Here is a 10,738-nt window from a genome sequence, read left to right as displayed (position 1 = left end):
TATATATATATATATATATACATATCTATATATATATACATATATATATATATATATATATATATATATATATATCAGAATTATATAAACACTGCGATAAGAGTTTTTAATACTTTGCATATATATACATGGAGAAACTATTAAAAGTTCTAGTACTCTTATCAAAACGTTTCTGTTGGAGATCGTTCGAAAACAGCACGCCATTTTGATTGCCATTTATTTGTATTATCGAGCATTAATTTGCTTTTATTATCAGCGCAGATATACTCGGTGCTCTTGACGCGTGAAGAGAAAAGTATCCGCTTATCGGATAAAATGTCAAGGGCGATGTAACAGCGACAGGAAATGTTCGATCTCTTGTTTTAATTTTCTGGACAATTTTGGCGGACGCGCGGTGTATCATCAAACATATATTCATTGTTGAAGACGTTCGTTATGTATACGATCGAATGATCTCTTCGATAATAATTAACGCCGTACGATAACCTTCGAGTGCCACGTTATGATTTACGGTGGCGTATACCGTATCCGCCACGCCGCCTCGCTACGTAACCTATCCGAGTAATCTGACGTTTGAGTTTTCTTCGGGCCCAAAAAGATTAAATGAATTAAATGAATTATTTTTTTTAATAATTTAAATCTATCGCTAAAATTAATTTTACATCTTGATCTTATTAATTAAATCACCTTTAATTTCAAAAGAATATAGAGAACACAGGAAAAGCTATGAAAACTGCACTTCGAATGCTTCTGTATCCAAGAAATACGTCAAATCAAGAGAAAACCTTTATTTTGATAGTCAAAACTGATGATTTTTTTTGTTACAAAATTTGACTGTTTATTGACGTTAAGTATCAGAATAAAGTCAAATTGATTTTTTTTGTTGTCGATTTTTGCATATTCTTCCGATTGTTCTCTTTCCTATTCACATCGAGATCGCACGCGCGTGTTAGAAAGCTCGTCGTAGTCCATAAACGAGGCCCCTCAGTTGACGTCGTCGAAAGAACGTTGCGGTTCCGGATCGCGAGCGGCCGCATTCCGGGATGGCGCAAAAGTGCGGACGTGTTCGTTCCTCGCTCGCTTCGTCGTCTCTCGCCTCGCGAACGTAAAAATGTGTTATTTACCTCGCCGGTCGGTTATTCTCCATCAGTGCCCCGTGTAAGTGCGGCGAGTGGCACGCTCACTGAAACTGGCGTCTGGCACTAGCGCGCTTTTCGCCGCCGAACGTTCCGCACACTTTTCCTTTCACACGACACTCACTTGATCTTGCCACTAAATCATCATTCGTTACTTAGCCCGCGAGCCCGCTGCCTTCGATTATCAATGACGCTTTGTTTGTCGCGACCGGTGCTGTCAATTTCAACTCATAAACAGCAACGTCAACGACAATTATCAGCAATCACGATAAGGAAATTTAGAAAAAAAAATTAAATTATAAGAAAAGAAAAGGGGAGGGGAGGGGAAGAGAGAAGAGGAAGGATCCGAATCACTGTTTTTCAACACAATTGCAAATTTCTCGTTTTGAGAAAGGATGAGGAAGAGATTCCGGCAAAACGCGTATCCGAAAAAAATCGGGAGCGATATTTTATCAACGACTATGTATACCGATATAGTCAGGGCCGGCCGAGCGCCCAATGCGGACTGACTATAACTGTAAACGATCACTTGTTGGCGAAGTGAGCGAGGAGGCCCCACCGGCTTCCCTCGGGGACTCCCGCCACTGGCATGAATATACTCGTGCGACAACGTGCCAACGTATACCGAGAGTGGCATGCCGGCGTACATCGAGAGGTACCAGCGGACCACCTCGCAGCTCCCACCAAACCAGTTCCTACTCCAGAACCGCTTCCACCTGCTCTCTCGCGCTCTGAATATGCTCCGAATATGCGCCCGGACGCGCCCGGCCGATTACCCGGTCGGAAAAAAAAAAAAAAATACGAAAAAGAACCTTTCGTGGAATCGCGAACTAACATTTAGAAAGAGCGAGCACTCACATCGGACATTCCTTTTTCCGATCTCTCAACCTGAACCTGATCCTTCGAGTTCTCTCGGATTAAGAATGTTCTGATTTTGTAATCTTTATCACGTGCGACTGGCTTTATTAGAAGACTTTTCCTTTCGATAAACGATGTTTGTTTGTTCTCTCTTTCTCGTTCTTTTCCTTTTATTCTTTATTTATTTTTTTTTTTTTATATTACTAGGAAGTATGACTTGATGTTATGTAACGTGCAACTTCCGCAAAAATGTGTGGAAACCTGTTGCGCATTTATTGCTATTAATAAATTGTCGAGTACCCAAACGTATCGTGCGCCTCTTCCTTCGATGGATGTTTTTATCGTTATTTTTTTAGTTTGTGACAGTTTTAACTTAATTGTTATTCTGAGGAGATATAATTATCTGCAAAGTGTCGAGTCGATTCTTCAGCTGGAATCGATTGTTCTTCGCGTTGTCGAAGCACTTGTAACTTTCAATTAATTATCGTGATTAAAAATAAGAGACTTCTTTAACATAAACTAACTTTGAGGAAAATATTTCCCGTAATTTTTTAATAAACTTCAAGACTTTAAACCTTGATTTAAAAATTAATAAAAATTAATAAAAATATGCAAAATTAGAAAAATGTAAAAAACTGTTATCTTTTTCGAATTATCTTGAAGTTGTCTAAAGAAAGAAATTAAAAACAAAGGCGATTTTTTTCTCGTATAATTATTGAATACAATAGTTAAATATATATATATTTAAAGGTAAGATATTTAAAGGTAAGTGTTGCAAAAAGTCAACACTGGAATTGAAAATTACTACTTGCTATATAAAGTTTAATAAAATTAATATCGAAAAATTGTTTATTTCATTTTAATTATTGTTTTAAACATGTGTGTGAAAAATTGTTTACTTCTTATTGAAATAATATTTGCTCTAGATTCTAAATCACCGATTTTATATTTTATAATAATTAATGTCTTCTATTCTACGTCGTAAAAATGCGTTAATATTGTTACAATCCGTAAGTTACTTCTATCGGAGTTTCTCGTGGCTCCTTGTTCGAACCGGTTCCTGACGATTCGAAAAAAAACTGTTATCTTTAAAGCCACGAATCTCCTGGCCGAGAACCGTACGTTGTGCGACGCTGCAAAACGTGTCGCCACGCTGATTGCGCACAATTATAAAAAAAAAAAAAAAAAAAAAAATAAGAAAACAGATCGAGAAGAATACAGCCAATATACAGCCTACTTATTTTCGTCGAGTGACGTTCTTCGAAAAACGCGAGAACGTCGACGGGGTGCAGCGAGGCTCCGATCAGGATTTCGCTTCCTAACCGGAACACTTTCGTCGCGCTTGCTTTCTAGATCGCCACCGATAGATCGTCCGGCCGATGCGTTCCGCGACATAACGGTACAGCGAAGGAGCATTCCTGCTGGGCTGAATCGGTCGAACGTTGCACGAACCTCCGTTCGCTGTCCACAGCCGATGATCACGCATCGGTCAAGGTCCCCCTCTTCTACCTTTTCCACGCTACTACCTTCTTCCACATTTGTACGGGCGAGCCACCTTCACCTTCTCTCCAGCACCGCGGCGTCCTTTCTTCTCTCTCCTCTCCCCCTCCTTCCCCCCTCCTCTCTCTCTGTATCTTTCTCTCTCTCTCTCTCTATCTTTTTCTGCCTCTCTTTCTGTCTCTCTCATCTTGTTCTCGTTTTTTCCCCTGCCTTTCGCGCCGCGCTCCGACCGACAAATGAGGGAAAATGCGTTCTACGTTTAGCTTGAGTTACGCCGAGATGAGAACAATGCGTTCTTACGTCAGAACTAACGAACGAACGAGCGAGCGAACGAATGATGAACCGGACGATTACACTTGTAACGATGATGTCGCTCGCAGAAACACCCGTGACACGCGAGCGCGCACCGTAAGTCTTTGTGACATAATCCGTTATCGTAAGATAACGTTCATTCCGAAATACCGAAATTTCACCGGATTGACATCTCGCCAGCGTACGATGCTAATATATGTCAGACAACGGAATAGATAAATACACACGATAACGCAACTACGTGTTCGCCAATGTATAAATGTATATTGACTTGATGTCTTTATCGAGATATTCATGGAATTCTGTTAATTTATTATTATTCTTGTGGAAGTATAAGTTCTTCAACGTAAACTGCAATAAATTATAGTTAATCCGAATTATCAATTAAGAGAAATAAATTTATTTTCAATCAAAGCGGATTTTAATGCTTAAATATTTCAGAATGAATTTATAAACATATTCAATTCAAATCGCGCGCCAAAATCTTTCTCAGTCTTGAAAATTTAGCATTTATGAATAGAACTAGATCTGAATTTTCAAAGACAGAGCAAATTTTTGAGATTCTTTTTCTGAAAAGGCTTACTTATTTTCCTTTATTGCGAATGTAGGAGTCATACAGTTCTCCTTGCTCGACTTAATGCTAATTTGGTTCCTACATGGACTTACTGTGAAACAATAGCGTCCCAAATCTCAATGGTAATTGCGTTATTGGATCGTTCGGTTGATATCAAACGCACGACAGCACTCGGTGCTCTCTTGACTCGGCAAGAATTCAACTGAAAACATATTGATACACACCTTCTTTTCTGCATGTTCTCCGCAGCATAAAAGTGTAACTTGCATTCTTGTCGCATTGTCCCAGGACAATGTTCAGCCCGATAAAGCTACCGACTTTAACTTACACCTGGTGTCTTAGAATTAGAGCAAAGTGTACGCACAATGTTTCTCACAAAGCGCATTTGCATATAATACTTCAGAAAATAAGAATATCGAGAACGATCGACGTCTTTCGCAAATTTCAATGTTCAATAGTATTTAATTAACTTAATGAGGTACAAACGAAAGTTCTATCAAGGAAAAATCCCTTCTAAATATGATCTATAATACTTTAACCCGTGGGAATCTCAGCTCAAAAAGAATCTTTTATTTTTTAGCTAGACAGTTCATTAATGTTTTGTCAGTAGCATGAATCATTATGAAATTTCAAAACATGGAACGTTATTTATTTACATAAGACTCTTGAGGCTCTTGTCTTAAGGCTCTTGAGTAGTCAGCATAGCCATATTGATGTGAGAAGCGAGAAATGACACATTAATTTTGGTTACGTGCCATTTGTAAATAAAGATAATTTGAATAAAACAAAATTATGACATCGCTTTTTTTTTAAACATTTGTAAAAATAGATACAAAAACTACTAGATACTTATCTCTCTTGACAGTTAGTAAATAAAAAGTGATTAAAAATACGTGTAAATGAAAATAGGCTATGCACGCGTATTGAATAAAAATACTTAATAAAAATTAACGTGTCATTTCTGACTTCTGACATCACGATTCAATATATGGCTCCTGAATATTCAGGAGTCTTAACTAACGCTGCATGTGTTTGTTTATCAAAATTGTATATATTTTGATATAAATAAGTAATACAATAGCATAATCTTGTAAATTCCTTTTCTTCACTATGTATATTTTCACGGAAAAAGAATGGTTTTGATAAAGCATTTAAAAATTTAACTAGATACAGCTCTAAAAATAATTTTGTTGAACTATCAAAATAATTAAGGACACTCAAACTGGCTATTAGAATGTAAAAACTTTTTACATTATTGTTCATTATGTTTGAGTTTCAAAATATAATTATTTTGACAGTTCAATCAAATTATTTTTGATTTTAGATAAATTCTTTCCGTGTTGAAACATGCAAATAGAAAAATGAATAATCACGATTCATATCTTGACGATTAAGAAATACTTGATGATATTCTTCTTATAATGAAGATAACTTATTTTTTTCTTAATTGTATATATAATATAAAAAGTTACACATTATTCTTATAATGAAGATAACTCATTTTTTTCTTAATTGCATGCATACATATAAAAAGCTTCATAAAGTCTCTGAAATCGTAATCTCTTAACAAGAACGTTTATATCGTCAGTCACATTGGCAATATTTCATGATCGATGTCTCTTTGGTAATTGAAGAATCCTTAAAAGGACAGAGAAAGATCGTATTCGATCTTATTTAACTTGATCCCGGTCATGAAAAACCGGTTTTAGCGTTTCTTCGTTACACTTCGCACGCATTATGCCTCATCCGCAGTAAAATTTTTAAGGAACTATCGAGACTTTCCATTTCGAAATGATCGATTCCATTAATTAATTCCCAAGGCATAATATCGTCTTGGTTATTGATATTTATGGCATCATTAACGAAGTAATGTCTAAAAAATGTCCTCCAGTTTTTTTACTCCATTCGATCACTTAATCTTATCATGATACTTTTTTCTTTTTATAAGTATCCCTTTATCCATATTTACTTCTGAAAGTCTAAGAATCATTATAGAATCAAAATTTCCAAGCAGTAATTTTCCAATTATTTCTAGCAATCATTGTAAAACATTCTTCAGCTTTTTTACTTCACTTATGCCCATTTCCACTAATATAGATTAACTTTAATCTCGGTTCAAATTACTTCGTCTTTTTTTAATTTTAAAGATTAGAAAAAGAGCTTGAAATGGGCATCAATTACTTATATTAAAATATTATTTATCGGTGCCACTTTGACCGTATTTACTTCAAAGAGTCCAGGAAATAAAAATTTCCAAGTAATAATTCTTTCCAATTATTCTTATACATTGAAAACAATTTTTGGTTGAAAATGAACTAATTAGAATTTTTTTATCAAATTTATTAGAATTCTAGTTGAAATAATCAAAACTTGAAATAACCTGGTTGATACAATTTTTTGGTAAAATCTACTAAAATTCTTATTTTTACTAGAATAATTATACCAATTAGAATTCTAATTATTTCAACTAGAATTCTAATAGATTTAAGAAAATTCTGATTCATCCATTTTCCACCAAAATTATCCAAGTATTTTTCTCAATACAGCAATAATTGTAAAAATTGTAAAACAATAATCCATTATCAATGTTATCACACAGTCGATAAAAAAATCACATTTTTTTCTAAGTTAATTATTCTAAGCTGATTATTATTATTCTTAATAATATTTCGTAACTTAATAAACGTGCGTTTGTAAATTAAAAAAGATAAACAGCGACATTTATTGTTATTGTTGTGCGTTAAAATTAAAAAGATCAATCCGCAATCGGTACATCGCGTATGCTCGTCACGAACGCTCGGTATGCTGCCTTAAATTATCGCCGATCGATCGGCGACATGCGACGCAACGGGTCCAAAAAACAAAAAATAAAAGTTCCATTAAGTCGATGGGAATCCGCCCTCGCCTCGGGCACAATTTCTCTCGAACGATCCAGGTCGAAGTCTGCAATGGGAGGTAAACGAGGGGAAAGAAAGGAAGGAAATTGCAGGTTCTCTCCGTTCATTTAATAAATTTTATCGTTTGCGTATCTGAGATTACGTCGGTCATTTAATGCGGGCTACTTTGGCCCGATACGTAGGAAAGAGGCAATCCAAAAATTAATTCTTCTAATTAATTTAAATCCTGATCTTTAGTCAATCTACGGTAATCATCAGCATAAAAATCAGACGATTGTCGTCATCTTCAAAGCGTTCCGGGTGGCTGAGATTTTACCGATCGTTCGTGAGAATAATCGGCATCGCGGCGGGGATTTTCAACGTGTTGCACGTCAGTATGAAAATGCTCCTTTCACCCGGATTCTGGCGAGGGAATGTCGTTGAAAGACGAACGACGAACCCGAAGTACGTTAGGCGCACTGGCTGGATTCGCTCCGTTCGAATCGTTTCGATGATCGAGCGGCCGATATGTATAAATGTTTTAAAATCCTTTTCATCCTTCGATGAACACGTACAAGCGCGTACAAGAGAAAATCGTATAAGGTCAATATCTCTCGCCCACATCGCCCGGATCGATTCTTATTTCACTTTTACAGAATCGAACAATTATGGCGCGTTAACATGACGGCGGGTATACTCAGTTATTAACGAAATTGCCCGTGTTACTTTGGTGTATGCCCTGTCTGTCTGTCCCGCTGCCGGAGAAATCCAGCCCGTTGCGAGTTAATTGGACTACTTACATATTCCGGTCCGCAGGAATTTTTCCCCGCTCGCACGCTCACGCGAAAGGTCACGCAAACGCGGATGTAAAGGCGAGCGAACGGAGAACGGTGCTGGTGTACACGCGCACGCGTGTTTTTTGCTGCCGTGATGCCAATTTTTCTCGCTTTGATCCAGAAAAATCACGCCCGAACAATCACGCGGATTTTTGCATTGTTATCTAATTTTACGGAATTAATACTAATATTCCTTGCAGTTTGACTCGAATGAGAACCCGATGATGTCTTAAGAATGAAGAAACAAGAAGTTCTAGTCGTTTCTGAACGACTGTAGTTGCAGGAAAAAAAGAACAAATCGATAAAATGAAATCTTATTCCTTGGTTAATTTTAGAAAGACACGAATTGACAAAAATAAAGTATCTTTTTTAATTTAAATGGATTTTGTGTTTCTTTTTATAAATTCTTCTACTTTTCGGGCATATATTTAATAAAATAACATTAGATCTTAAATTCAGAGGAAACATTAAGAGATATTTCGTCTGAATACATTTTTTATAAAATTATAAAATTTTTAATTTTTGTGAAACTTCCAATTTTCAATGTAAAGCACGTCACGTTGTTCAAAATTGAAAGAGTAATTATCGAAAAAAATCTCTCACGGAATAAATTATCGCTGTAGTGTTAATTGCTACTAATCACAACGGCAATAACGCGTAATTCTTCTTCTTATTTCCTCTTTTTCACACTTGTTCAGCGAGTCAGTTTTATTTCGCTCAGATTTGTAAAAGCGACATCGAGACGCAGGAAAAGTGCAACGTTTGCAGCTGTCTGGAATGTAGCGCCGTAAAAAGACTTCGCCTTGGCGGGGAATATAATTAATAGTGAAGAAATGGCTAGCGACTTTCCGTCTCTCCCCATTCCATGTGCGCGATTGTACGCGAATACCTATGTGCGTGAGCGTTCATTTTTCGTTTCTCTTTATTGCAATACTAAGTGCGCGTTGCGGGATTCGTTCGGTTTGGAAGAATGAAAAAAAAAAATTAGAAGGATTTAAAAAAGAATAATTAATAACATATAATATAAAAAGTTTTATCTTTTTGATGTAAAAATGTAGCGTGACAAAATTTAACGAGCAAATCGAATTCATAAATCGTGTGACGAAAAATTATATGTAAATCTTATCTATCACCGTGGAACAATTGTTACTTTTAAGCGTTATTTATGCACGACATTGCTGTAAACGTAAAAAAAACACTTCTATAAAAATTTTACTGTTTCAAAGATAAGGAAGCAAATTGTTTCTATAACAGAGATAACGTATTCGCTTACGTTTCGTTAAGTCGTTAACACAAGTGTAATTACACTAGACATTTTAACAAGCATATTTTATAACAAAAGGAAAAAAATTTTCAGTAATTTGCCGGAGACTTTCAAGCAAAGAATATCTTATATAATTATGAACTTTATCTTAAATAATTGGCGCATTACGCAATAATTTTATTGACGTTTAATTCACTGATTTGCAATGTGCTATATATAGTCTCTACAAAAAATGTCTGGAAAACTTATACATTCCGCATAAAATGAATGTTATATACATATGAAACTATTCAGATTAATATTTGTAATCTAATAATATAATTTTATAATTTAAATGAACATATTCTCATTTTATTCTAATTATTTTATAAGAACACCTCTACTTCTTATTGAAATAATTTTTCTTAATAGATTTTAAATCACACTATAAAATTTTTTATAGTACTTTCAGATACATACAATACACAAAAATCTGCAATTTTTAAATAATTTTTTAATTTTATTAAAAAAAACACGTACAATACATTTCTAAACAATTTATTGCATTTTATATCCAAGCTGAATTTATTATTACATTCTGTCTGTGTAACTATTTACGATTACGACTCTACGAAAACTCTACTTATAATATTTTTTTATAAATAGAATCAACAAATTGTCGGAGTATTACATTCGTTATATCTACGCAACTATAATCTGTAGGTGATATTCGTCGCAAATGATTTTTCATCCAAGTTCAGATTCGCAACGTCCTTCAGCATGCTTGAGCATCTCCTTGTACAGATCGAGTCGAATTAAACGAGATATCACTTCCCTAGGCTCTCTTTCCTCCATTTTTTTTCTTTCCTTGCTCTTCGTTTCAACGATTGCGCACCATAACGCGCGATTCGCGCGGCGTTGAAATCGCTCCAAGTCCGCTCTCGCACGATTTCTAAATCGCGAAGCGATCGAGCGCAGTAGGTGCACTTTCTCCTTTCTCGCGCGGCATTAAGACACATCCCGGGCTCCCGGGCTCAGGATACTCGATCCGATCCAGGTCGATTTGAGAACGGCCTCGCCGATTGAATTTCGGTACGAGGATCGGAAAACCATCGGGTGTCCTGGCCACCCCGTACATTTCGCGTTGCGAAAGCGACGGACGATACGATCGGATCGTACAATGATTGCAAGTAAGAGTGAATAACGGTTCTTACCATTTTACTGTTACTAACGGGCACATATGTAATGGATTTCGTTGTATACGTGTAATATATATATATATATATATATATATATATATATATATATATGTAGTATATATTAGTTTATTTAGTTTCGTTCGTTCCGTCGTCGTACGACAACTAAGTAGGTAGGTAGTAGTAAGTAAGTAAGTTAATTAATTA

The sequence above is a fragment of the Atta cephalotes genome, assembly GCF_000143395.1.
Source record: "Atta cephalotes unplaced genomic scaffold scaffold00025, whole genome shotgun sequence".
NCBI lineage: Eukaryota > Metazoa > Arthropoda > Insecta > Hymenoptera > Formicidae > Atta > Atta cephalotes.
The sequence above is the reverse complement of the archived record's forward strand: the minus strand, read 5'-3'. Positions refer to the sequence as shown.